At 36.5% G+C, this 16151-nt stretch overlaps 1 protein-coding gene across 5 annotated transcripts in view; it reads left to right on the forward strand.

Moving 5' to 3' along the window:
- sulf2b (sulfatase 2b) overlaps positions 1-16151 on the forward strand; it is a 124418-nt gene that overhangs the window by 45115 nt on the left and 63152 nt on the right. For all 5 annotated transcript variants that reach the window (XM_056732780.1, XM_056732781.1, XM_056732776.1 and 2 more), the window contains one exon: positions 4297-4340. The gene's annotated coding sequence lies outside the window, so the exon portion shown is untranslated. The remainder of the gene's footprint in view (positions 1-4296; positions 4341-16151) is intronic.

Raw genomic sequence — 16151 nt, forward strand, 5'->3', positions numbered from 1 at the left:
TGTAATTTTATGTTAACTGAACTCGATATTTATTAGTCTTATTGGTACTTTTTGTTGACATACATAAGTTCACTACAGACTTACTGCATGTAAATCAAAATACAATGAGCAACTAAGGTGAGAGACATCTTAGTACTGGCTAATTATTAGTACAGTTAATGCTCATTGAATGATGCAAAACCATGCTTTAACCTCCCCAGCCTAAGCACATGTACCACTCTCCTAAACATTGCCACAAAACTGAAAAATATGTCAAACTCTTCTAAATATCTAGGATAGGTGTGCATTAAACACTAACAAATCTTTAACTTTACTAAAAACCACATCGAACATTACTATTCTTTCAAATATACTCTCCTAATGCAATCCGACACAAAGCATGCTGGGAATTGGAAATCCTTCTCGACCAACTGTGTTGAATTAACATGTTTAAATTAAGTAAATAGAACAAGGAGCAAATCATATTTTAGTCGTAAAAAAATAATTGTTATACTTTACATAAAAGTAAAATTGTGTTTCAGGAACTATGGTTACTATATAGTTACTATACTATACTATAAGTAAGTATAACTTTTTTATGAATTTAAGTTTACATTACTTAATCTGTTTTACCTATCTAATATTCTAATATTTTGAGGATTTGGTTTTACAGTGTAGTGTTGGTCGATATTCGCAATTGTCAGATCGTTCTATCGCCAGCCATTGGGATCGCCGATACACAATAGTATCGAGGGGTGGGGCAATTACACATTTATCTATGACAAGCTGGTTTGTGGACAAAAACTGAAGAAACTGTCAAAAAAATGCTCATGTGTGACTGCAATAAGCACTCTATCAGAGTTTAAGTTCAGTGCAGTTGGCAACATTGTTACTTACCACCGCAACCTTTTAAACGAGATAAAGTTAACTTTCTCTAAGTCAATATCATTCATCCAAATGCGTCATCGATGCCCGCATCACTGTTATTACCTGATTTCCAAACGGGTGCAACTTGTGCGCTGGTTTTAAACCCTCACGCGCATTGCAATTTCTGCGAGGAAAAGCCAGAGCTGCACGCATCACAAGCTCTCTCGTGTGCTGAAAACTCAACGCCTGCACATTATAAACTCTCTTGTGCGAGGAAAGGTCTAAGCCGCATGCATTGCAAGCTCCCTTGCATAAAGAAAAGCGCTGGCAAACCGCCAGCTATCATATTGGAAATCAGCTGTTGCCGATAGGTCTGAAAATCGTCGATACACGATAGTATCGTCCATTGGAACAACCCTAGGCTGTAGAAACGTGCTTAAATCAGAACTTCGCAAAAGCAAGAAAAACCAAAACAAGTAGAGATACTGATATTGCACGCTGCCGCTTGCTGAATTGAGGGTGTGATGATGGAGTCTGTTTCACACGCTGCGATTATTCTGTCTTTCTGGGCCGAGCTGCTCTCGGCTCGTGCATTATGCATGCGACCGGACCCTGTTAGGCAGAGAACATGGCGGTAAATGATTCAGTGAGCTAATGCGAGCTCAGTGAGCGGGGCGAGTCACCGAATGCACGTTTCTATACGTGGATATTTCTCATGGGTGCCGCTTGCTGTAAACATTTCCTATTGACGTTGATACGACTCTATTTTCTGCCGTTAATGGACAGGAAAGGGGACACTGACCCGCGATCAGTCTGTATCAGAGCGGTTTACAAGGCTCTTATATGCCACGTAAATGGCTGAAAAGTGATTTTAGAGCATAAGGGATGATTTTCCTTTTACATATCAAATAACTCTGTATGGCTAGATAGCCACAAAGATGGTTGAATTGCTGCCTGGGGACCGGTGCATAAAATATAGTTTTAATACACCCCACAATAGGATAGCAGTGTGTGTGTATGTGTGTGTCTTTTAGTCTCATTAGTGTGTTGGGTAGCAGATGGCTTGACACGTGTCTGTTACTTGCAAATCAGCACAGATGTTCAACACACAATTAGCTCCAACGATAAACCTCAGAATACATCGACTATACTACAATTACACAAAGATGAAGTATAATCAGACATCTGAACCTCTGTGATGGCACTGTTTGCATTTTATTCGAGGTGTGTGCATTATTCAGGTTTTGTAGTGTAATTAGCTTTAGCTTGCTGAGGCAAGCATCACTGTTGCTGTTACCCACTTTTATTGGTATGGGATTTGAACAAACCCCTGAACCCACGTATTAAATTTCAGCAAGTGTGTTTAAGCTATGTAAGTGAACAAACGTGTGGTATGAGGCACGATTATTCCAAGGCAGCACATTAAAAAAGGTAAAAAGCTATATAGTTTTGTAGAAACCAAAATATTATAGAGACTTAAGGGGCTGTGTCCACTGAGGCACATTTACGCGGCTTAAACCCAACGGTGCAGGCATAGTGTTCAACCCAAAGATGAGCATTTTTCAACTCTAGGCGCCCAGTTGAACGCCGACGCTGATTGTGGGAAAAATGCATAGCAGCAGCGCTGTACATTACAGTCTTAAGGAATCTGTGACATCAGTATTTTTATAATTGTAAAATGAACGGCTGGCTCATAAGGATTTCATAATAGAGATTTATCCATCATTTGTTTTGATAGTTTTATAGCAAACCATCAGTGTTTGGACCTGGAAACGGTGGTACGTGACATCAGACTAAACAAGTGGATATCAAGAACGTAGCAACACCATAGCAACCCACTCAGGACACCCTTTCCCTTTATAAAAATGTTACAGCTATAGCTAATATTGTAACTGTATATTAATCATTTATATAAATCTAATTATTATATTATAAAATATTGTCTTGAATTCTATTAAATTATAATTTGTTGTTATAATAAATGTATGTATATAATTATTATATATTTTTTGTTATTATAATAATATGTATCTAAATTTTAGGACAGTCACAATATCTGATTTTCTTTAGACAGTTACCAATACCAAAACAATATAACTATTCAATCTGTCTAAATTAAATAAATAAATATTGCTAGTCAAACTATCTATTTTGTTTGTCCTTGGCAGTTAAGAGAGGCAAAAAGAGAGTTTGTAACATTTTGAAGATGTGAAGCTATGTTGAAGTGTCTACCAGATACTGGTAAATTATTTACAATATTATTACATGTAAGTGAGGCAACCTATATAAAATTTGGCATACTGGCCAATCCTGTGAAAGACGGATACCTTCTGTAGAACATTGGAGGCTTGGGGAAATGAGAGAGAGAGAGATACCTAACTCAACCATATGTAGAGTTCTCCAAGACCTACTTCTGCAACATAAAGATGTTATGTCTCTTCGCATTCTGTCACCATTAAAACGCCATCCTGTAGAGAAACTGGAGAGATGATGTGTGTGGGTGCATCTGTATTAACTAGCCACTGCGACAGCAGCTCCGCTTTGTGTATGCATGCGTGTCGTTGTGTGACTTTGCCTACATGTGTGTGTATACGTGCATGTGTCCTTGTCTTTCCTCGGAGTGTCCTGTTTGATTTATCCTCAGCGGAGCTGCTTTGATGACTCCCATCGGATCCATTTTGATGAAAAATACGAGAAATTGCACCATTGCTCTTTGCTTGAGTTAAAGAGAGGAAAAAATGACACTCAAGGGAAACTTTACATGAGCTCGCACACATTTCAGGGCCGGCCTTGTGTGGTTTACTGCTATTGTTCAAACCCATTTACCATTTATGCATCAGTGGAATAAGTTTATTTCACATGACGTGTATATATGGTTGGATTTGTATACACATTGACCTTTTTCACATTTACGGGTTTCTCAGCAGCGGAAGTCATTATAGAGTAGTTGGGAAAACTTCTAAAGGAGTTAATGGGAGACTAACACAAATATATTTTTTGGAATTCTCATCTGCTCAAAAATAGTCTGATAACGGCATTCAAAAGAGAGAATTAATGTCAAATTTACCGTGACTTCCATAGACGCTGTATAAGAAACACCCTTGCATAGGCGTTAAGTATTTTTTTGTAATTTAATGCAAAGGAAATATTATAAAAAGTATATTGTTATAAACCTACATGCATAAAAAAAGAAACCTTGTGTCTTCATTTTATTCCATTAATCATTACTTGGATCACATACATGTTTGTCTGTGGGTTTTGCAACTATTCGATTAATAACCCGACAGAGATGACATGTAAAATTCACATTTTTTTCAATAAGGGTTGTTGTCATACATGGTATGGTATGACTTGATCATAAATATCGAGAGCCAATCAGGACCGATTGATGTAAGCAGATCCAAAACATCTATGTATCTAATTTTTTATCTTTGTCTTTTTATTTCTCAGTGTATGCGGTTTGTCTGGAGAAGAAATCTGCTCATCTCTGTCAGGTAAGCAACACTCTCCTGCACTGAGTTCTTCTCTATCCATCCTTGTGCAGTTGAGTGCTCTCTTCCCTCTTCTCTAATAAACACTGTCACTCAAACCCCAGCAAACGTTGAGCCGTCAGACAGACACTCCCTCACGTATATTTCTAACAACACACGCTCTCCTGTCTAGTACACGCTCTCTAATGACTCGTAGTGCATTCACGGGCACCTCAGGGCTGATTCTCTTGCTCGCCGATGACCCTTGTTGTGTCTTCAGACTGTTGCTTGGATACAGGGGCCGTAGAGGTGGCCCTGACCGACGGGGAAATGACATGGCCAGTGCTAATGGCTATCAGGAGAAAAGCTTTAAAGCCGCAGAGGCTCAATCTAATGATTGTAAACAACTTTCTCACAAAGAGGAAAATCGTTTCCTTAACACAAAACCTTCTACTACATCCAAGTCATAAAACAAGCATAAATATGGTTATAGACTGAATCTGTCTCAGCCAAATCATGTTTATTATCGGGGTGAGTTGGAGAAGTCATGTAGGTTGAAATTGGTTGTGTGTATTTAGTATGCACTTACTATGAAAGTGAATCTTATGAAGTTATGCTTTTTTGCTACAATATGTATTTGGAGAAAACAAATACATATTTCTTCTTAATGACCCAACAGGGTCATTATATAGATTTTAGCAGTTTTTTTCTTGAATTTTGCTCAATTGCAATCAAAGTTTCTTGCAACATGCTGTTTAAATTTAGTTTTACCATTTTTAACCCTCTGACGCAACTTTGAAAACAGTTTAAGGTCTTTTTGGGGAAAGAGTTTGAGTTGAGTTATGAATATTATAAGTACATAAGACTCTTTCTCTGTAAAGTTCTGTTTTCAATGATAAAGTTTGTCCTCTTTAAAGTGTTTGCTTTTTCGCATTCAACACATATAATTCTTCTTGAGTCTCTTAATAGACACACACACACCCTTCGGGCAACTAGGGTCTGTTTTTTAATGGGTTCATTAAATCTGTCCAACACACAAACACTCATTCTTGTTTTTACAGTCATTTCACGTTTTTCTTTTTTTTCCCTTTTTTGTTCCTTAGACTACTTTTAAAACAGGAGACTTTTGTTGCCTTAGTTCAGTAGATTAAATGATGGAAAATGGAAGGCGATTCAGCCTTATGCTGTATTTGTTATGTTGTTTTGTCTCACTTTCTCTCCCGTCATATCTCCCTGTCTCTCTCTCTCTGTTCTTCACTCATACACTGACACATCTGAGCCAAATGACTGATGATTAAATTAAAACACTTCCACCTTGCCATTTGTCCGTTAATCTGTGTGAATAGCAGAGTGAGAATTTCATTTAAATCTCCATTTAATACTGAATTTATGAACATTGTGTAGGTTGGTTTATCTGATTTGCTGTATAAGATGTTGATTTTGTTATTAACTCTTTTATGTACATTTATTCAGATGCTTTTATAAAAAGTGACATACAGAAGAGGGAGCATTTAACATTTTGCATTAAGAGATCTTGTTCTCAATGGTAATTCAATGTGTTATTCCAGCACAGCTACTTTACTCTATCTTCCCCTGAAGATCACTACAGATGTGAGCTTGTGTACACAGCTGTCTGAACCCCAATTACCATAATTACATATACTGTACTGTGTGAGGTGCAGTTACGGTTCAACTGTACAACAACCAGTGTAAATTGATGGGAACATACAAGCTTTTTGTTTTACTTTTATCTTTTAACAATATTTATATATCATAATATCACATTTATTTATGGCTTAACAAATCTGTGGCTGTATTTTAGATACCATTAAAGCCTTTATACTGTAATTCTGAAATTATAGCCTCAGCATTGAATTTATTTGTATATATTTCTTTGCAGAAAAAGGGAGGGATTGCTCTGATTGATCTATTTTGTTCTATTTCACAGAAAAATATATTTAAAAAAATCGGATATATACAATTTATATCAATAAATAGTTTTATAATTTGAAGTAATATTTAATTCAGTTTGTTTTTCTCAGTAAAGTTTGTGTTCCTCATGCAGTCAGATTAGTTTAAGGAGCACATTCTAAAGTTCTTTGTTTCCCCAAGAGGCAAACCATCTGTTCATTCAGATCCCGGCATAGTTGTCCCCCTCAACTGCCTCTGTGGCATCTGAAGCATAGATGTAGATAGAGCGGGTGGGTTTAACTAAAAAAGGAAGCAATAACTTCACCCGTTTGCTCATATTCAGCCTCCACTTCTGTTTTATCAAACATCCGACCATCTGTTAATATTGATTCTTTATTAAAGCAATACACCCCCTGACGTAAATTGAGTGTGAATAATCTGAATAATCCAACGTGTTCCCTTTTTGTGATACATAAAATTGCACGTCACGCTGTACTCTGTGTTCTCAGATACAATAATTTATATCGGATCTCTGCGGGGTTATATAAATTTCATAATCTCTTTCATAGTTTGTGAACGCTGGCAGGAGGTCGGCCGGATGCCCCATGTGCTCTTCTCAAACACAGGTTATGAAAATCCAAAGGCAACTGGAGGTTTTACAAAGAATAAAGGGAAAACAGACATTTGCAAATTAAATCAGTGTGTTTTGTACTTGGACTTTGTGTAGAGAGTTTCAATGGAAAATATTTAAGCTGAAGAAACTTTTATCTGTAACCTATTACCTTAAAGGCTTCAGATTCTTTCCCTAAGTTAAAGCAAACTTTGCTTGTTCTGCACTTTTGACATGTTTTGAGGACACAACGTCCTAGTCAGGCATGAGGCAAGTTTCCAGCAAGCAGTCATTATGTTTATTAACAATGAATGGAACAGAATTACAGCCAATGAGAGCATGTTAATGTTGTAACATGAAGTTACAGTATGTAGAGCAGGTTTTTGTACTAATGTAATTTAATTGTGGATGAGACTGTGTTCTGAAGAAATCGAGTGGACAAACAAACATTTTTTTTGTTTTGCTGTTGCAGTAGAAATTAGCTTTGAGTTTACATGATCATTCATGTTTACATTTATATATTTAGTCAACGATTTTATCCAAATGACTTACGAATAAGAGAGCATTTGTTTAATATGCTACAAAGTATACATGTTGGTCTACCCAGCAGCTGGGGTGCCAGAAAAATAACACTTGTTGCAAAGTAAAATGACATGTTTATCTTGTTATTTTACATCCGACTTATACATTTGCTTATTTTGTTTTTACCGTATTTCAAAAATATGTAAAATAAAACAGCAAATGTCTATAAAATTACAGCTTTTAACAGTGGGGTTAGGTTAAGATAACCGAGCTATTTGTTGACTTAGCTACAACAGGTGTGTTTTATGTGTTATCGCTTCTGTTTTAGTGTGTTGTGTCTGGTTAGGACAAGCATTGTAAGTGTCTGTTCTTCACAGAAGTACACAGAAAAAAAAAGTGATTAATGAAGAGGAAATGGTAGGAAATCAACAGAATGCCAGGAAGTTCACTGAGACCGTGTGGCACACCCTGGCAAACACGTCTTTTAAAAGAGTTAAGATTGTTCTTTAGTTATTCCTGTCTTTGTTTTCTTTCACATGTATAAAAAGTGTCCTTTGCTGCAATAAGAAAAGTGACCTTCCCTTTAAACCACAGGGAGATGAAAACAATAGCCAGACTTTTTAATTGTCTAGTTGTTTCTACAGTACGAGGAGTTTTTAATAAAGTTGCGTGATTTCTGACCTTGTTTATAGATGAAAGTGCCAAAACACTGTATATTTTGGGGAGGGTTCAAATGGCAAATTGGCTAAAACTTTTTTATGTTTCTCTTGTTTTAATTGGTCCATTTGTCTTTAGACTTAACCTGACTTTAATAGAGGAATGTGTTTCTTCTGTAAATCTCCCGTCTAACAAAACTCATGTTATTAATGAACTCTTTTTCCCCCTCATTATAGGATCTGTCTTTATTCCGATCGTTTGATCTTTCTTTGCCTGTTCTGCTTACATCTGCTGAAATTAAATCCTTAATTATTTAAAAAGAAAACCCTGTCTATCCTGACACAATAACGCAGACTCCTCTTGTCATCCTTTTACTGTTTAAAAACGTACTGTCTGTATGTATTGTCTATATGTTTTTATCTATATAGCTTTGTGCACTGAGGCCAGTTTTATGGCACTTTTGCATTGCTGCACTGATTGTTTCCATTGTTTTGCCTCATTTGTAAGTCACTTTGCATAAAAGCGTCCGCTAAATGACTAAATTTAAATGATCCTCCACATTTACGCTGATGAGAGAGAGCAACGTAATTTAATGATTCTAAGAAATGACACATCATTTAATATAAACTTTATTTTTAAATCAGATTTTTTAACTCAATTTGACAAGCATATTAGGTGATTGTCTTTTTTTGATAATCCCGCACTGCTAGTTTTAGTTGTCCATTAATCATCTTCCCAGGATGCACTGTTGTATAAATAAATACAACATTGACTTGTTTGAAGTTCATGCAATTCATGACATTTTGTTAGAACTGCAGTGGTAGCAGACTGTGACAACCTTTACTCTCACTTAATAAATAATAAATAATTATTTACTCACTCTCACAATGATAAAAGTGAGTCCCATACATTCTGCCTCCTGTGCTCCACAAAAGAATAAGTGATAAATAAGTGAATGGAATCAGTTCAACAAGCCTTCTAAAATGTTGCCTTAATTTCCACAAGCATCTACGTTTACAGAGTGTGTGTGTGTGTGTGTGTGTGAGTTTGTGCGTGCGTGTGTGTGTGTGTGTGTGTGTGTGAGAGAGAGAGAGGAGAGAGTCAATGAGTGTGTCATTGATTTTGTCACCTCGTTCAATGTGATTGATTTGACAATGAAATACAGTAAGCTTTGTCAATAAAAGGCCACACACTGTTCCAGAAATGCCTTCGTTGTGACATCCTTGATGATCACTATGAATCTGTTCTTTCACAAATGATTCTGAATCCGCCATGTAAAACGCTTGACTGAAATGTTTCAAATAATCTTAAAAATCTCATTAAAAGGTGTGTCCTTCAATGTCAGAAATGACTTTTGCAGACAAAAATAAAACTGTGCCAACATAGTAATTTCTTTATTAGAAAAATAGATGAAAACCTCTTCAATACCTCAAGTAGCTGAATGATAAAATGCCAAGAGAACCCGTTTGCAAATTCTAGTCAAAAGGGTATCAGTTTTGAAAATGCTAAAATGCAACGTTTTGGTTTACTTCAAATGCTTTTATTTGAAACAATTCCCACTGTTACAATATGTTATTTGTATTATAATACAGTTATTGTTCTAGAAGTGTTTACAAACTTGACTGGTACAGTATACTGTACACTGGATATTGACCAATCAGCATCAAAGACACTGATTGGTCAGTATCCAGTCTACTGCAGCACCTATAGGCTATGCACTCTTACAACTCACCTAAAGAGATCTTTTTTTTTTGATACAGTGTTACAGAAATGTCTACTAATTCTGCTTAGTTAAAAATGTCTATGGAGTTGTTGTTACCACGGTTTTTACTTTGGTAAAAGCACAGATTTTAACATTTGGTGGTTCAAATACCCATGTGAGATCTCTCTTCAAATTTGTAAAGCATTTGTTTCATTTTTAGTGCATGATTTTTCATAGTCAGGTCAGTGCCATTTTCAGGATTGTCACATCCATAACGTTGCATATTCCTCATAAATGGACAGATGAAAAATAATTTAAAGTAACTATTTTATGCTCTATAAAGAGGCATCCCTTCTCCATTCATTGGGTATTATTGCAAAAATCCTACAAAGTTTATCGTCTCCCAAAAAACACTTCCTTTTTTTGACACATCCTACAAAAAATATGTACTGTATATTCAAAAAATATATATTTTTTGAAGTTTAGACTCTATCAACAAGAGTTTAGTAAAATATTAACAGATTCAAATTCATTCTCTGAGCATTTTTATCTCACGTCCATAACGCTGGAATTGCCCTTCAGTTTGTGACTAACCTGCTCTTTATGACACTTTTACTGTTGCTCAAATTGAATATTGCTTCTGTTCTCTGCTAGTTAACCAAGTTCAGAGAAAGAACACCAAACTTCCAGTGGCTCCATAACAGCAGTCATCTTACACACACTCTGATATTCTTCTTTCTGAATCACTTAAAGACATCTGGCAGAGAATGACAAGGGGGTCAGGGTAGGACCCGGAGCCATATGACCAGTCCAAGAACCCGTGTGTGTGTGTCTCATTCTGTGTGTGTGCTGGGCCAATTAAGAGCAGAATATTTAATACATTCTGTCCAGACTGTTCAACACTAACAATGTCGAATTGACTTTACACGCCAAGGTTATAGCGCAAGAGTATAAAAGTGAAAGAACAAAGACGTGGGGAAGATAGAGATGGTTACATAAGCACACAATATGTACTGTGTTGTTAAGGTACTAAATATAAACCTTTCGAATGTCTATGATTGTGTGGGTGAGTAGAAGTGTTTCGCTCGCAGGCAAATTTGTACCGCAAAGCCCTTCTCTCCCGCTGATAACATAATTGTTTTAATAGATTTAAGTAGTGATAAAGGGTCTAAACTCAGGGCTAATGAAGTAGCACGGAACTCCACTTAAGTGCCTGTAATTTGCTATGGTTGTTGCGGGAAGTGCTAACCTCTTCAGAAGAGAGATCATTCTGATTCACTTTGTATGTGCCACTGTACCCGTCTGTGTTTGTTTGTGTGTATACGTGTGTGTTGGGGGGTGGAAAGGTACTTGGCAAGGTTAGCAGCGCCTACATAAATCAATTAGCATGTGTTGTTGGTAAGTGTTCCTTCAAGCTTTGCTGGTTTTTTATATTAGGGCGGGGTGGCCGAATATGACTGCTAAAAAATATAGCTGAATTTCAAAATAACATTAAAATAGGACAATAATCATATATATGAGTGATGCTATAATTTAATGTACATTTGGCATTTGAAAATGTAAAGGTGGTAAATATATTATAAATATATGTAAAGGCATGGTTCACCTAAAAATTCAAATTCTGTCATCATTTACTCGCCCTCTTGTCATTTCAAACATGTCTGATTATCTGTCTTCTGCAGAACACAAAATATGTTTTGTTTGAATATTGAAACAAGAGCGGTACCCAAAGGTTTTGTGTCCATACAGTACAGGTCTCTAGACTAACATTTGAGAGAGGTGGCACTGGTGCTACAAAGTTATTCAGTTGGTCATGGAGGTAAGAAAAAATAATCAATAAAACTTCATTCAAATGTGTTTAATAGTTTAATAAATCAATAAGAAATGAATACAAATCATTGTTTATGATTTGATTATTTTTATTTTTATATGTAAACTCTCTTTCAACACGTTACTATATTTAAAGCACATCTTTCTTTAAGCTACTTTCTGCTTTTATTTGTTGTGAACAACACATATAAGAGAACACAATTCCTTTAATATCAGTGAGTGTTTTTGGGCCCGACCTTTGTTGTTTGATAACCATTTTAAACAGAAATCTTTATTATGCTGCTGCCCCTTTAAGAGCTCACGCACTATACTGTAACACACATTCCGACTGTTCCCAATTACCTTTACAAGGATTCCGGTTAATATGGGAATTTTGATGTCATTTTGAGTTTACATGTCCATTTTAGGGTAAGAAGGCATGAAAGAGAACTCAGTTTAGTATTTGTGCTCTGACTCCCTGCGTGGGCGCACATATCTCAAACAACCTGCGGGACCTGAAGGCTTTTAGTGATTATTCTTCATGAAAGCTGCATTGATACACGTTTGTCTTTTATCAGTAGTGGCACACAAATAAATAGGATTTAACGTGATGTGTAACTTTAACATTTTGCATGCTTTGCAGTATTGTTAGAGAGCTTTACACAATAGTATAGTGCTTAAAGTTTAGATGCATGTTTCCTGCATTAGCAGCACATGCACATATGCACAATACACGCAACGCCTTTCGTTATCTTTGCGGTTTTGTACCTTAGATGAGGAAATTCTTGTATTCTTCTACCGGCTAAGGTGCAATCATTAAGAAAAACTTGTCGCACTGGGAGTTCAAATAGTCGCAGTGTAGAGCCCTGCAGTAGAAGTGAATGGGTTATTGTTCGCTGTTTTTTGGTTACCAACATTCTTCAAAATATATTTTTTGTGTTCTGTAAGAAAGACAGAGCTGTCTTTTTTAAGTGATGCACAGTGATACAAACAGAAGCCTCACAGTGACTAAGCCACGGCTGTTGACCAATCAGCATCAATGACTAGAATAATCTGTTTTATGAGAAGTGTTTTATTAATATTTCATCATGATGTTGTTTTCACAGAGCAGACTTCTTTAATGTGCGATGCTAAAAATACAGCTTCAGTAACACACACACACACACACTCATACACTTCCCATTAGTTAGCTAAGCAATTGAAGGTGGACTCTGCTTGCTGCAATGAGATCAGTTAACATTTCATCTCTTTGTGTCGTTTGCGTCAGTGCTTTTGCTTTCATCTCGCCATTCATTTTTCATCGCAGCTCCCGCTCTCCATCTTAACCGTGATTATCGACAGATGGATGGATGAAACGCTGAAAGAATTTACGGACTGGCAAAGAGTGTGCATGTTTCAGCTTTGAGTATAATTGCACAGAATGAGAACAAGAAACAGATATACAGACAAAAAAACATCTCAGGAACATGATGTGTGAAGGGAGATGTTTGAAATGTTAACTGGCTTATATCTTAAAGGGATACTTCACCCAAAAATGAAAATTCTGTCATCATTTACTCACCTTCGAGTTGTTCAATATCTGTATGAATGTATTTGTTCTGATGAACACGAAGAAAGATATTTGGAAAAATGCTTATAACCAAACAGATCTTGCCCCCCATTGACTCCCATAGTAGGAAAAAATACTTGATCTTTTTTTGTGCTGTTGAATACAAAAGAATATATTTTGAGGAATGTAGGGCAGCAAACATTAGTGAGGCACTTTTGACTACCATTGTATTTTTTTCTAAAATGGTATTCAATCTGTCCGTCCAGATTTGGAACAAATCGAAGGTGAATAAATGATGACAGAATTTTCATTTTTTGGTGAAGTATCCCTTTAAACGAGTGGGTTCACGTGATAAGAAAGTCAATGACATGAATGAATAATGTATGGATGGATGTGTCTACATAGTGCATGCTGACTGAGACACATATGGTATTGAGAAAAAGTGACGGCAAATTACTCTGATAGGCTGTTCAAAAGCTGAGACCGTTAAATGACTATTTGAAGTGCTCTATTGCCATCCAGGAGAAAGCGATTCAGAAATCTAAGCGCTGAACTGACCCGAAGCATAACCGCATGGTAGAGAATGAGCTGTAATTATGGCTGGGCAATTTGCCGTGGTTAATGTGGGCCCTGGGCACACAGGAGTGGGGGATGATGGGTAACAGGATGTGATCGTGGCTTTGTATCATGCAAAGGTCATGATGGAGGCAATGGCTGAATCACAGGTTGAGAGTGAGATTTCTATGTGTGTGCACCTGTTAACCTTATTATGCTCTCGAATAACACCTGTGTCTCTGTCCTGCTTCTTGCATTGTTAGTCCTGAAAGTCTAGATCAAGGGTCAGAACAATTTCCATGACTGCTTAAAGACGACATGTCTATTTCCGGATACCTCTATTGCCAACAAATGAAAAAAGTGCAAATAAAGCAAGCATGCACTTTATGCAGAGTTTAGGATCTCGCTCTGTTCAGCAATATCTTTCCATCCTCCTTTCAACACTGCTTCTGATTCTCTCTCTCTCTCTCTCTCTCTCTCTCTCTCGCTCACCCTGCAGACTCTGATATAATTACACAATCTGTCCTGCCAGAGTGGGGCATTATTTTCAGGTAATAGCTACCTGATAGTGCTGAAAAAGAGAAATGTGTGTGTGTTTATAGGGAGACAGTGAGCCGAGTTCATGCAATATTGGTGCATGGTGGACTAAAATAGTTAGTCTCTGAGGAACCATACACACACAATATGTGTATATACAGATGCCCATACTGTATTGTACGTTTCACAAAAAGGGAATCATATCGTCAGATAATTGACACAAAAAACATATCACAAAAATAACATTTTTGCAGGTAACATTCATACAAACAGTGTCAAGACAAATATCAGCAAATAAGATAAAGACATACAATTACATAAAAAATGGTCAGTTAACCTATAGGTGTTTTTGGGCGTTAAATAAAGCCACAAATAACAGTACCAACACTTCACTTACTGTAAATGCTCTCCTTTTATAAAGTTTGCGTCCGTAGAGGAAACTACTACAAATGCTTATAATGTCAGTCACAAAAACACACCAAAAGTGACGTGTGCGCTGCCGCAAGCTGTTAGTAAATCTGGCCCTAAGAGTGCATTTATATACAGATTTGGCATCCATGTTGTGACAAAGTATTTACATTTATGCATTTGGCAGACGCTTTTATCCAAAGTGACATACATTGCATTGTCTTATAAATTTGGGATCAAACCCACGACCTTGCGTTGTTAGTTAGCGCAATGCTCTTACCACTAGTCTACAAGAAATCTGAGCTCAAAATCTTCTAAAGCTACACAGACATGCTACACACATGGTTGCATCGAACTTCTCGACGTACTTCCAGTTTGAAATATTGCTGGATAGTTTTCAGTTTTGTGTTTGTAATTTGACGGAAGTCATCGTGCAAGTGGGCCATGAAATTTCTTTCTATTGTTTAAAAAAACTTACAAAGGAGCAAAATACATGTCATTCCTGAAAACCAGAAACCAGAAAACAAAATGGCGGGACTGAACGGTCCGTGTACTTTTGCGTCCATTCGTTTTTCTTTTTTTACAACTATATAAAAAACAAAAAATGTGCTTTTCTTTATATTTGTTTTCGAGTTAATGGAGAGATTAACCACAAACAAAGTAAATTTTCTTATTTAAAATTATTTTATAAATGAAAATCAAATTATTGGTATACAACTATTTTTTCAGTTTTACAAAAATGCAATTTTTTTAAATAATTCTTGTCTAACTTCTGGATATTTAATGTAATGTATATGCAATTTTTGTTAGTTGCACTACGGATAGCTCGGGATCATGGCATAGTACCCACGTACACAGATACTTTGCAAGTGCACCATGTCCCCACCACTTTTTGCCAAAGTTGATTTACTGAAAGAAATTTGAAAATAATTATTGCGGCAGGTGTGTTAGGGTTACCATCTTATGAATGATATTGCATTTTATTACTTACTTCTTGTACTGCTGCCGATACAGCTCTCTTCAGCTGAGGGTCGGAAACCTCCCGTCTCACACCATGACTGGCACAAAATCTTCTAACAGTCCTCGCCGAACAACCTCGTCCAACACCAATTTGAGACAGATGCTCAGCAACGTCCTTGTGTGTGTGGTGTTTTAAAATCATGTCCAAAATCACTTCTCTGTACGGTTCCAGAGACATGGTGTTTCGCATTCAATGGTGCGGGAAAAAATATTTCCGGGTCACTAATTTGGCCTCAGAAAACTAGTACAATTCGCTTTTATTCGATATTAATTTGTGTATTTTATAAATGTAAAGTAAGGTGCAAAAAGTCATAAACAAAAATCTGAAAATAACTCAATATACATTTTTTTCGTAGAATGTTCTGAATACAGTTCTAATTCAAAATTTTGAATGTAACTTTTTTTGCTTAAAATACAACAACCGTTTATATTTTATTTTTCTCGTCATGGTTAAAAAAGAAAAACGAATGGACGCAAAAGTACACGGACCCTGAACTTTAAGAAAATGTCATTTTCGTTCTTTGTTTGGGGACAAAAATTGTTGCCTCTTTGTTG

The sequence above is a fragment of the Triplophysa dalaica genome, chromosome 20, assembly GCF_015846415.1.
Source record: "Triplophysa dalaica isolate WHDGS20190420 chromosome 20, ASM1584641v1, whole genome shotgun sequence".
Classification (NCBI taxonomy): Eukaryota; Metazoa; Chordata; class Actinopteri; order Cypriniformes; family Nemacheilidae; genus Triplophysa; species Triplophysa dalaica.